The sequence below is a fragment of the Cavia porcellus genome, unplaced genomic scaffold, assembly GCF_034190915.1.
Source record: "Cavia porcellus strain 051 isolate PalLab524CR breed Dunkin Hartley unplaced genomic scaffold, mCavPor4.1 scaffold_16, whole genome shotgun sequence".
Lineage (NCBI taxonomy): Eukaryota > Metazoa > Chordata > Mammalia > Rodentia > Caviidae > Cavia > Cavia porcellus.
Genome location: NW_026947499.1, coordinates 18,473,427 through 18,486,323, shown reverse-complemented (window position 1 = coordinate 18,486,323; position 12,897 = coordinate 18,473,427). Strand labels below are relative to the sequence as shown.

The 12,897-nt window shown below is 53.3% G+C and overlaps 1 protein-coding gene across 2 annotated transcripts in view; it reads right to left on the bottom strand.

Annotated features, from left to right (window-relative positions):
- The window catches only part of Cmklr1 (chemerin chemokine-like receptor 1), a 97,242-nt gene that overhangs the window by 40,234 nt on the left and 44,111 nt on the right, over positions 1–12,897 (bottom strand). Inside the window, exon 1 of one of the 2 annotated variants that reach the window (XM_005007229.4) lies at positions 4,161–4,408. The exons of the other annotated variant lie outside the window; for it this stretch is intronic. The gene's annotated coding sequence lies outside the window, so the exon portion shown is untranslated. Of the gene's footprint in view, positions 1–4,160; positions 4,409–12,897 lie in introns of those variants that run through there. 2 annotated transcript variants of the gene reach the window in all.

The following is a 12,897-nucleotide window of genomic DNA, read 5'->3' as shown; positions in this document are numbered from 1 at the left end:
TGGCCCACCGTGGGGACACGGGCATGGCCCGGATCCTCTACTTCCCTTATTATGCCCAGCTCTGGGGAAGTCCAGCCTGAAGAAAATCTCTACGCTGACCACGATCACACACACACACACACACACACACACACACACACGAAACAAACACCACAATGGGCACTTGGGACCCCGGCACAGGAACAGGCTCTTCTGAGCTCCTGTCACAGTTCTTTCCTGAGCTGTGTCACCCCGAGCAGGTCCCTTTGCCTCTCTGAGCTTTATTTCCTTGTCTTCAGCGTGCTGAAGTCAGGAGGATCCAACTAGCTGATGGACAAGGAAACCTCCACCCCACCGATGCCGTGCACCCAGGAAAATGCTTTTTCTTATTTTCTTTCTTCCAGAAGGGAAAGAGAAGGGCTGCTGCCCACATTCAGGAAAGATCTGTGCTTGGGGGTCTGAGCAGGGGTTTTACTCAGTACCGTGAGAAGGGGTGACCTTCAGGACAGAGGGGCGCCCCTTGCTACCTTTTAAGTCTGGCTACTAAAATTTTGGGATAAAGAACGGGAGAAAGCCACGTGGTCACCCTATCTGTGGCAGGGACAGCTCACTGTCTAAGAGATCCACTCTCCAAGAACATGAACGAAGCCATCCTCAGCGAGAGCTCCGTATCCCTGGACTGCTCACAGGTGCGGTTTTCACTTGAGCAGAGGGGATGCCGGTGACTGCTCGGCCAGGGTGGTCACAGTGCCAGTTGGCTTCAGACAACCACAATATCTAAGGAGGTGGTGGGGCCACCAGCTGAGTCACAGAATTTTCGCAAGGAAGGAGACTGACCTCCATCCACAAATACCTGCCTGAAGCTGGGTGAGGTGCTGCATACCTTTTAGCTGAGGCCAGAGGATCACTGGAACATAGGAGATAAAGACCAGCCCTGGGGACTGGGGAGATAGCTCACCCAGCACACTGCCTCCCTGACAAGTACAAGGCCATGCATTCAATCCCCAGTACCAATAAACAAATAAATACAGGCCAGCCCTGGACAACATAACAAAACTCTATCTCAAAAAGCAAGAAGAGAAAAGAGAATACCTGCCATATAAGAAACATCTGTCATGTTTGAGCCACTATACATACATGGGCCTATTTGTCTGGCAGCTCACCCTAACTAACTAATACAACTTACAACCTCCTCATTCACAGATGCTGCAACATGAGTCCAAAAAGGTCTAGAAATCTGATCTCTTAACTCCTTGGAGTAGATTTGCTGTTTTCAGCCCTCCCCACAGAGCTCTAAAGATTCCTAGAGGCCCTCGAACAACCATAGGAAGGTTTAGGGAGTCGCAGCCCGGAGCCCCTGCTTCTGTGGCACTGAGCATAGCTCACTTTCATCTGTTTCTGAGTGCACTTCACCATCTGCCTTATTTAACAAGAGGATTACGTGGCTAATAATAGCCTCCAAGCCCCCTTCATGGGAACAATTGCTGTCATGGCCTGACTTTCATGTACAAATAAGACCAAGTTTCACTTCTCTGCCCAGCTTCCTGGCTTCAAGTGCTGACACAGAACATGCGGCTTCACAGAAACACATGGATGTTTGCTTAGGAAGGAAAACTCAGCACACAGCGAAGGACCCAGAAACCTGAACAAAGAACAAAAAAGACTAGACATTGGAATTCTAGATCGGTGCTTCTCAAGTTCTGAGGTGCATCAACTTTCCTAGGGAGCTGGTTCAACATGCAGATACTAAGCTTCACCCTGAGAGATTCTGATTCCAGAACCTAAGGCTTCGAAAGAAACACCCACGAGGACTGCGATCTGGGTGGGCTAGGGCTGAGACGCTGAGTCTGCTTCATAGCTTACAGCAGGCAGCAATGGCTGCACCCGTGTGGGGCAGGATCAAAGGAAATGAGGCAGGCTTTGGGTTTTCTGAGAATCTGAGCATTAATAACCAATGGTAAAGAAGTTCATATCAATTTATGTTTGGATGTTACAAGTACAGACAACATGGTAATCTAGACATGACCGTGAGAAGCCAGGCTTAGTGTCCCATGCCTATAATCCCAGAGCTCTGGGAGGCTGAGGCAGGAGAGTCACAAGTTCAAGCCCAGGCTGAGCAACTCAGCAACTTAGCAAGACCGTATCTCAAAACAAAATGTTTTTTAAAAATTAAAAAGAGATGGGAATGTAGCTCAGTACCACACACACAAAAACTGACAGGATGGAGAAAAAGAAGGAAGAGGAGAAAGAGGGAGGAGGAGGAAGAAAAGGTAATTATAATTAGCATTTAATGTCAGTTAAATCAATTATTAATATTAGCTTAATATTTAATTAATATTACTGCATGACAAACCTCTTCTAATTGCTTTACATCATTTCATTTTAATGTAATCTTGCGAGGTGGTTACTATTCATAGTTCCATATTCCTGATGAAGAAACTGAGATACAAAGATAAGGAATGACATGTCCCAAGTCACTCTGCTGCCAGGTGCCACACCAATTCAATCTAACCCCCTGTAGTCACAGTGCCCTGTGGTGCTTTTGGGAACTCTAATCTCTCCTGAATCTCAGAGTCTCTCTAAACCTTGGTTTGCTCATCTGTAAAATGGGTGTATTTCTGGGACCTTTATCACATAGACATGGTAAAGAGTCACAAAAAGATTCTCAAGAAAGTGCTTTGCAAACTGAGAGGCATCAGTAAGTGAGCATCTCAGAGACAGGATTTTAGTCCAGCTCTCCCACCCCATTTCACAGAAGGTGAAGCTGAAGCCTAACTCGTTTTAACTGTTACACGCTCCTGGTCTGTGTTCATTCTCACATAAGGGCCTGGCATGCAGAGAGTCCTTCCCTCAGGCCTGGCCTCACAGGAGAGCTCAACATGTGACCAATCGTAGGACAGTGTGCCCCAAACCATGAGGTGGAAGGACCAGACCCGGAGGAGTCTGTCAGACAGAGATGGAGGCAGGGACTTCTCAGAAAGCGTCAAGCCAGACAGGGCCCCAGTGTCAAGTTTATTTATTCCTTAAAGTTTTGGGAGACTCCCTTATAATCCCAGCCAACACTCTTAGAGACTGAGGCAGGAGGATCACAAATTCATGCCCAGCCTAGGCAATGAGACCCTATCTCAAAATTAAAAAAAAAAATGTAAAAGAGCTGTGGATATTAGGTTGGGTTCAATCCTCAGTAGTTCAATTAAGTAAGTAAAACTTTTGGTAGAGCCCAGAGCTCTGCATCCAGAGATAACTCTTCCTGTGAATTTCACAAGTACCTGACTCCTTACCACTTGAGTGTGGCAAGTTTAAGTGAAATCTTCTTTGTTAAGGAAATGCTCGGCCAGCCCTGGCCAGGGCTCTGCCCCACAAAACTGCATGGGCCAGGGACAGCAGCCACCACAGCTGCAGAGGCATCTGGAGGAGACTGTGTCTGGGCCAGCCTGAGAGGCAGCCGGGACAATCACAGAAGAGAAGACAGAGACCCACACAAGGGCCTCAGCCACTGGCTCTCTACGTGGCCTCAGACACAAGATCTGGATTACAGGGGCAGCCCTTGAGCACTGAGCTGTGTTATTTATTTGTAATTTAGCTTTAAAAACTTGTTATGGCTTCCTCATTGAAATGCACCAGCATGAAAACAGAGAGGGCACCAAGAGTGTTTTCAATAGAGAATACTCACAGAGCGTTCCTATCCTTCATATGCAAAGATCTCTTAAATATCAATAAGAAAAAAAAGGTTCCCGGAGTGTTTTGCAAATAGGCAATCATTTACTTCTAAAAAAGGATCCCTAGGCCTCTGTACACAAAGATACATGCTGGCTAGACCATTCCTTGCAGTCCTATTTATAACAAGAAAGCAAATGGAAGCAAACACAAGCACAAAATGTTAAATAAACTCCAAGGCATCCTTTCTATGCAGCCATTCAAATGCAGAGGGCAGGGAAGGAAACTCCGGCTCTGTGACCCAGGATGAAGTAGGTTTGCCAGCCAGGTGTTGGAAAATCGGGCGAGCGTGAATCCACGTTTACATACTTAGAGACGTCGCTGGTGTTTTGTTCTGTTTCACAAGGAACGGATACAGGCAACTTGTGAAATCTAAAACTAGCGCAAAGCTCTCCTGTGGGACCCTCGCCCCCTGCCAGCGCTCCCGTCCCGTCCCTCGGGAAGCTGTCACAGTCAGCCGGTACCTGCTGCTCCTCCGCCTGGTCTGGCGTCCAGTCTTCCCGCGGATCCGGGGCTCGGGGCCCCCCAAGACGTGCAGGGGAGCCCTGGCCACGGCTCTGGCCCAGAAGCAGCACGTCCAGGTCCGACGATGCCTGGGACCCCCGAGCCCGGCGCCCTCCCCTGCGCAGGGGCCTGCCTGCTCCCGCCCTGTCCCCCAGGCTCCGGTCAGGACTGCTGGACGGGACAGAACTCAGTCCAGCCGAGCAGCAGCTGGAGGGAGGGGCGGGGGAGGAGCAGGAAACGGGGCTGCCAGGGAGGCAGGGCGGGGCGCCAGCTGCGGAGTGGGGGCCCGGGCTGTGGGTGGCAGTGGCCCGCTGGGGACGCCCCCCCCCCCAGCGCAGAGGGAACTGTGCCCGCTGTCTGGGTGCAAACCAGGAACATATGTGCCCCCGGGGTGCTGGGGAGCCGCATAGGCCCATTCAAGGGCCGGGAGCGCCAGACTCCTGCTGGGAAGCTGGGCCCGGCTGTCCCCCCCCCCCACCGCACCCCGGCTTTGCGATGGTCATTCCCCCCACCCAGAGGCGGGTCCTGCGCTGCTGGTGGTCAGTAGCCTCGAGCTCCCACCTCCAACTTGGAGGCCACCTCTTCACCCCAGGAAGCCTTCCCTGACCCACAGGGGCTGCCCTGGGTATGCAGGGGGCCAGACACCCCCATGTCACCCCATCACCACCAGCTACACACTTGGTCCTTGCAGTGAGGGTGCTCTCCTTGGGGGGTTCTCTGGCCTCTGCCCTGTATTCCTGTATCCTCTCTCCCATCCACCAGATCATCAAAGCAGCTAAGTCCCCCCCGGGGTGCTGGACACTGGATACTTCATCCTCATGGCAAACCCTAGGAAGGAGGTAACAATGTAACCCCCCTATTCCCAGGAGGCAAAGAAAGGTTAAGTCTTTCATGTAAACAGCTATTCAGTGGCAGAGCTGGAATTCCAACCAGCCAGCCAAGCCCGGAGCCTGGGCCTTACCCCACCTCAAAGAAATAACAGCAGAGACCTCGGGAAACATGACCTGAGCTAAGTGGTTCTGTGGAGAAAGTCCCATGAGCCATAGAGGCGTTACCGGCCCATTTTACAGACGAGGATGCCAAGGTCACAGACAGACTGCCGTACCCAGGGTGCCCAGCTCAGACTCACAGTCTGATTCCCGAGCCTAGAATAACATTCCAGAAAGACAAAGTTGCCTAGAATAACAGTTATAGAGGAGAAAAGAGGCGGGGGAGGGCAGCTGGGGTGTGGCTTGGTTCTGGGCTTCAAAGTCTTTCATCATCCACATTCATCTGTTTTCTGCTGCTGTAACAGAATCCCAGAGTCTGGGTAACTTACAAAGAGCAGAATGTATCTGGCTCACTATAGAGGTCGGGAAGTTTGAGATGAAGGTGCGGGCACCCAGCGAGGGTCTCCACAGTGCACTGGGGATTAAGTTTCCAACACAGGAACTTGGGGGTACCTTCCATAACCTGAGCCACCTTAGACCCTCATGTCGCTCTCCCGCCATCCCCAACCCTTAATTCAGAAACCACCCACTCTAACACTATTTCACAGAAAATAACTTGAGGCACAGAGAGGTTAAACCACTGGCCTAATGTCACACAGCTCCCTAGAATTAGAAATCAGAGCCAGCCTATCTGACTCCAAACCTCCCGGCTCTGCTGGGTTGGTCCAGGTGCCTAAGCATCTCACCCCTTACTGCACAGATGGGAACGCTGGGCCCAGAGAAGGCACGCACTGACCCTAGGTGGCCCAGCAGTTAGCAGCAAAACAGGAACAAAGCAGGACTCCAAATGTCCTGTATGTCACCATGAGCAGGGTAGTTACGAAGGAGCCCTCAGGAGGGCTCAGCTCTGGTGATCGTTCCATGAGGGCCACACCCGGGCAGGAGTGAGGCTTTTGTCACTGGACCCAGTTTGAGTCCGTCTCCACCACTGTTCACTGCGTGGCCTGGGCCAGGCCCTGCACCCCTCTGAGCCACAGTGTCCTCGTGGGCTGGGGACAGGAGGAAGAGGAAGAAGAGGGGGCCGTGGTGGGCACACACAGGACCCCGAAGGGCGCTGGGAGAAAGCGCTTTAATAGACCAGGAAGCACCCCCAGGCCAGAGCCGAGCAGCTAGCTTGGGCCTCCCCGGCAGCCTGAGGCCACACGGAGGCTGAGGTGTTGTCAGCTGGAGCCTCACCTGCCTGCCCCTGGCCGCAGACCCCAGGCCCTGGAGAGGGAGGTGGAAACCCTCAACCTGCTACCAGGCCTGCAGCCCTGTGCCAGGCGCTGCCAGCCAGTGAGAAGCCGTTGTCCTTTGGCGCCCAGTGGCTGGGGCCTGAAGCTTGGGATTCTCAACCTTGGGGTGAAAAGCGTGCTCTCTCCCCCACACCCCACAGTACTGACCATGGAGCCCAGGCCTTCATGAGCTAATCCCCAGCCCTTTTTAATTTCAACACAGGTCTCACTAAGTTGCCCAGGCTTGGCTCAGACTTGCAGTCCTCCTGCCTCAGCCTCTCAAATGCTGGGATTACAGGTGTGGGCCACTATGCCCAGCTTTGCTTTTGTTTTAAATAGGTTTTCAAACCTGAGGCCTGACAGAGATACAGGCACTTGAGAGAGAGAGAGAGAGAGGTGGGCCTCGTCATAGCAGGGAAGGAAGCCTGTCTGTACTCGTGGAACCTCTGTGGGCTCCAAGTGGAGGACCTAGGGTTCTCCTTAACGCCCAGTGCTAGTTAGCTGGCTCTAGATTCCTGGAGCTCTGTGCCGAAGCCACTGTCAGGCCTGGCTTGGAGGAGCACAGCAATGACCAGCAGTGTGAATTCTGATGTGCGTACGGGGAGCCTTGATTTCCCAGCCTGCTCTCTCCACCAGCAAAAGAGGAGACTCCGGTCCCAGAGCCTCCGGATGCTCTGCTGCTCCGCTGTCTCAGCATCCGGCTGCTCCCAGCCCTCAGGGAGCTTCCACCCTAATTCCTGAGCACTTCTGGATCCATTTCTGGTTTATTCTTAGGGTCACGAACCCCTAAAATTCTAGTTAAAGCTAAACTGTCTCCTGGACCTCCTGGTTATGAGATGGCCAGAGCAGGTTCACAGCGGCACCCAAGCCAAGGGTGCCCGGCATGCTTTCTGTGACATGAAGGGCGCCCTAGGAGTCCACACCATGCCTGTGTTGGACTTCCACCGAGGACACATGGGAATGAGAGCGCCACTGTGGCCTCGGCAAGTCCTGAACATCACTGGTTCCCTTGACAGCTGTCAGCCACGCAGGGGGCACCTTCTCCACGCCAGGCAGAGTCCGGTGAGAGGAGGGCCTGGCACAGGTGATCGGATCACAGCAGCCCACCAAACCCAGTGTCATCAGGGCTCAGGAGGGAGCAGCTGGCGCAGGGATGTTAGGGTTGACATTTGAAATGGCCCCCAGCCTCCGGTGCTAAAGTCCTGGTTCGCAGCGGAGAGGCTTTTGGGGAAGTGACAGGTACCACGGGCTCTGACTCCATCAAGGGGGTAGTCCACTCTCTGGCTCTCCCTCCGTCTGTCTGTCTGTCTTGTCTGTCTCTTTGTCTCTCTGTCTCTGTCTCTGTCTCTGTCTCTCTGTCTCTCTGTCTCTCTGTCTCTCTACTTCTGGTTGCTGCTACACTCCTGTCCATGTTTCTCCTCGCCACAGGGCTAAAGCAACCGACCCCGCTGACCTTGGTCTGAAACCCATGAAGCTATCAGCCAAGATAAATCTTCCCACTTTAAAGTCATTGTTCTCAGATGTTCATGAACAGCAACAAAAAGCTGAGCAACCTGACTGAGGAAGGAAGCAGAGATCTGAGTGACACGGCCACACATCAAGGAACGTGGCGTCCTCGGACTCCGGACGAAGGAGCAGGTAGGCCTTCCCTGGGGCCGCGGAGGGCTCCAGCCCAGCGGACACCATGGCTCTTCCTGGGATTCTCACCTCCAGAACTGTAAGAATAGAAGCTTGTGTGGTTTCAACCCCCTAATCTCACAGAAGCAGGGGAGGAGGGGAGCGAACTTCCTGGAGCTCCTGGGAACTGCCAGGCACAGAAATCTAACAACAGGGCTGCTTCAGGAAAGACCAGAACATGGGCCTTCATGGTGGGTTGAGTCGTTGCTGTTTGCCACCTGGAGGGCCTTTTGCAGTCCCCTGTCATCTCTGAATCTCAGCTTTCTCTTCTCTGGATGACGGCAATGCAATACTTAACCTCTGACTGTTTTAGAGAAAATAAAATATTTTGGCACACACGGTGTGCTTAGAACAGGATCTGGCGCACAGTCAGCAGACGAGGACGCTGGACGTCCACCCTTCCTCCTGGGCATTACGGAGCCTGCTCTCATTTCTTCCGGGACGCTGCTACAACTGACCATCCTGATGCCTCCTTTTGTTTAATGTCACTCCACTGCTCGGTGACATTTCATGGCTTTCCATTATAGTGTCTTGACTCGAGTTGATCCAAATCCGCCCCCCACGCTTGCTCCTGCCAACCTCATCTCTCACAGGGGAAAACTAAAGGGATGGCCTAGCTGGGAAGAGACCAAGAGAGCCCCCTGCCTTCAGATGTCTGCTGATGTGTCATTTTCTCTGAGTCCCAGCATCCTCCGTCCTGAGCCAGTGATCATTCCTGTATCCCTGGCACCTAAAGCTCCCAGGGGCAGAGGCCGGTGCTGGCACAGTCAGCAGCCTCCTGGGCTGGGCAGAGGGCCCAAGGATGCCTTCCTAAGGCCGAGTGGAACTCCAGAGCCGCTGGGAGGACTGCAAAGCCGTGAGGCAGGAGAGGGGAGAACTGGTCCTCAGACAGGGTGGCACCCCGGGTAAAACCGCACCAATGTGCCACCATCTGCCACACGCGCTGCTGCTCAGGGGACACTGAGTGCCTTGCTGGTGGACAGGAAAGGGAAGAAGGGGAGGAGGGGAGCAAACTTCCTGGAGCTCTTGGGAACTGTCAGGCACAGTGAGGAGCCGGTTTGGGACTTGAGGGAGGACGGGACAGGAGGAGGCCAGCAGCCAGGCTGATTCATCTCTGCGCTGGGGTTACTGTCCAGGCTGGAAAGAGCTAGCAGCACTGAGGGGCCTTCCTGGTAGGAAGAGCTCAGTGCTGGCAGAGAAGGTTGTTCCCCAGCTCTCAGGTGAGGTCGTGCAACACATAGAAAGACTCTGGGGTGGATTCCCTTCTCCAGCCCAGAGAAGGTCAGCCACTTCCCAAAACCACACAGCAAATCCTGAGCAGCTAATGAGTGGTCCTGATCCCCAGAGAACTCCCTGAAGCCCACTGCCCACGCACAGACACACACACACACACACACTTGTATATATACAAACACACGTGTGCACACAAACTCATTTCTCACGACTTTGTCCATCACCCTGCCTCCCCACCCCTCCCGTTCAGAACCACTGCATGGCCTAAACCCTGGCCATCCTCGTCCCGGCTTCCCCTTCTGTCACCTGGTCACTGTGGGAAGCTGCCTCAGACGTTCCCTCCTCTGGTCAGTCTCCCAAGGCTCCCCTGTCTCCACCACCCAGGACAGCGGCTCCTCCTGCTGCGCAGGTCTGTGCCTGCCCCTGTGTCCACCCTTTCCTGATTGCACTACCTTTTCATTTTGCCACGTGACATCTGTCTCTGCCCCTGAGCTGCCATCACCCCAGCTCCCCCGTAGATCTGACCCAACACCCACACCACGTCCCCAGGGCCAGCTCTGAGCACGAGCTCATGGTAGTGGATTGGAGGCACCAACAGCATTGGATGTCAGGGAGGGCAGCCTAGAGACCAAGAACACACACACACACACACACACACACACACACACACACACACACACAATGTTTTGAGGCAGGTCCGCGGGAACTGGGCCCAAATCCAGGCTAGCTACTTGCTTGCCGTGTGACCTCAGTCGAGTTACCTCCCCTTTTGGGGCTTCAATTGCCCCTTTTATAAAATGGAAACTGTAATCCTGACCTCACAGGAGCAGCCCAATGGACGCTCCGGATGGCCCGGGTATTACGCGAGGCACAGGGCTATTGCAGTATCTGTGGGTCGCTTCCGGAAGCCCAACTCCCACACCTCTGTCCACTCTTCCTCTTGGCACTGGCCTCACCCCTGCTGCGGTTCGCACGAGGAAAGCAGAGCTGCACTCTGGAACCAGGAGCCAGGGTTTGCACCTCGGTTGTGCCACTCGTCAGCTGTGCGCCCTTGGGAAAGCGACTTCACCTCCCTGAGCCTCTGCTCCATTCTCTGTAGCTGGGGAAATAATAGCACCCACTGGGTGGGGCACTATGGGAAGGAGAGGATGCCACACTCGTAAAGCTCCAGAACCTGGCACATCCTGAGGCCAAGCTGGCCAGCGACTGCACCTCCTCCACCGGCAACGCCCTGTGCCTCCCTCCAACCCCAGCCCATTGCCTGGGCTCCCTGTGGGTCCCTAACTTGTAGCTTGGCCTCCTTTCCCTCCTCAGTCAGGAAAACCTGCGCCATCCCAGGCTCCAGGGAGGAGGGCTCATGGGAGCCCAGAACCACCGAGTCCTCAAGCTCCACAACACACCAGCTTTCTCTTTACAGAACATTCCCCAGCCCCAGGAACCCGTGCAGACCCCACAGTGGGAAGCAAATGAAAATGGGCCTTCTTGGGTAAAGGAGACAAGAATCACAGAGCCACATCCTCAGCCCCTTAGTCCCTGGAGCCCGTTTTCCACCCCAAACACACACACACACCCCAGGCTCCATCCGAGCACAACCTGGAAGAGTCACCCTCCCAAACCCTCACTGCCTCTGCCCTTCAGGCCAGGATGGCTGGGAGGAGGACTCTGCCTGGGACAGGGATTTCCTTTGTGCCCTTACCTTAAGTCACCAAAGACCTGTTTGATGGTGCACCCTGCCTCTCCTTCCCTCTGTAGCTCCATCTCTGTGTGCTTTTCTCCTGAACTCACCCATTCTGCATTTGGGAAAACTGAGGCCCCTGGAGTCGCCTGGCTTGGCTTCCAGGGCCACCCACCAGGAGCCCAGATCTGGAGTCCAGGAGCCCCTAGGGATCTGCAGAGGTATCTGAACCCTAAAGTCCCAAGCGAATGGGCTCTTGGACACCGAGAAAAAAGGTAAACTGAGGTTCATCAATGTCTGACCCCAGGTCTAGAAGACAGATGAGTCAGTACAGCTCATGGTGTTAGAAACTGAAAACCACAAACCACAAGAACACGATGAATGATTTATTTTTCATAAAAACTCATATTGTATGAGTTATTTTGAAACTACCTTTTCAGATATTTTGGTAAGAAAGGTGCCTGGACAGCGGGCCTACAAGGGCTTCTAGGGGTTGGCTGGTGACGTGGGTGGGGTTTTCCATGGGCAGAGATCGAGGTATCCTGGCCCCGTACCCCTGGTCCTCCTTCAGACTGAGAAAGATTTTTCCATGCACTTTTACAGGGAAACTGTATGTACCTTTTTATGCAGGGCATGAAAACAACTTTAAAATTTAGAAAACACAAGAATTCGTCATAGCAACGGGCTGCCTTTTCTATTTTTGAAAAGTGAGCTTCCCCTGCTCTCCTAGGTAGAGAAAGTTTATTCTCCTGCCGAGGCTCTGGCTCAGAGGCAGACACAGCTCAAGACAGACAGCAGTTGTGGGTGCTCAGAACACCAATGGGTGACACCCAAAGACCAAATTTGTTTGCTCAGGTGTTCAGGGCCTGGAGTCTCCTTGGACAGATATTGCCTCCAGGGACCCAGTGCCCCTGGCATTTCTGGGCATCCCCCAGGCCTCCCATTTGGCTCCTTCCCAGCCCAGCAGGTCTCTGCAGAATAACTCTGCACAAGACTCCCTGAGAAGGCTGCTCTAAGTACTGTCTCGGGGACCTGCTCCAGGGCTGCATCCTGATTGGCCAGGGCGCAGGGCCTATGGGATGCGAAATGGAGCATACAGCAACCCATACACTTCAAGCCATGGCCCAGGAAGCTGGAATGTGCAGCGTGGGTTCCTGCCCCACAGCTAACCCAGCAGTGTGGGTTGCACCTGTATAACTTAGCTTAGTAGGTCATACGTCCCTGTGTGCCCCAAAGCAAATGGCTTAACCTGTCTGTGGCTCCATATCCCCATAATACTAACAAACGAGTTGTGGCGACCTACATGTCTTAGTCTCCTGAGGCTGCTGTAAGAGAATACCAAGCCGTGGTAGTACACACCTGTAATCCCAGCGCTTGGGAGGCTGAGGTAGGAGGATCACTGTGAGCTCAAGGCCAGTCTGGGCTACGTACAGAATTCAGGGCCAGCCTGAAAGACCCTGTCTCAAAAAGACAGAGAGAAGGGAAGAGAGAAAATCATAAACTGAGATAAAGCGAGTGGCTTTGTAAACAACAGATACTGTTTCCCATAGTTTTGGAGGCTGGGAAGCCCAGACACTGGCAGATTTAGTGTCTGCGAGGGCCAGATTCTCATAGACGCCTCCTTTGCACTGTAACCTCTCATGGCAGAAGGGGTGAGGGATCTCTCTGGAGACTGTTTTATAGGGCCACTAACTTTGCTTGAAGACTCCACTCTCATGACCTAGTCACCTTCCAAAGACCCCGCCTCCCACACCACTACCTTGCAAGTTAGGGTTTCAGTGTAATAGGTCTTTCAGGGAGCACATAAGATTCTGACTATAAGGCCATATAAGGAACTTAGCCTGGTGCCCAGCACCTAGTGGAATTCCAGTGAAGGCTTTCATTATTGTTTATTGTTAGTGTTAACATA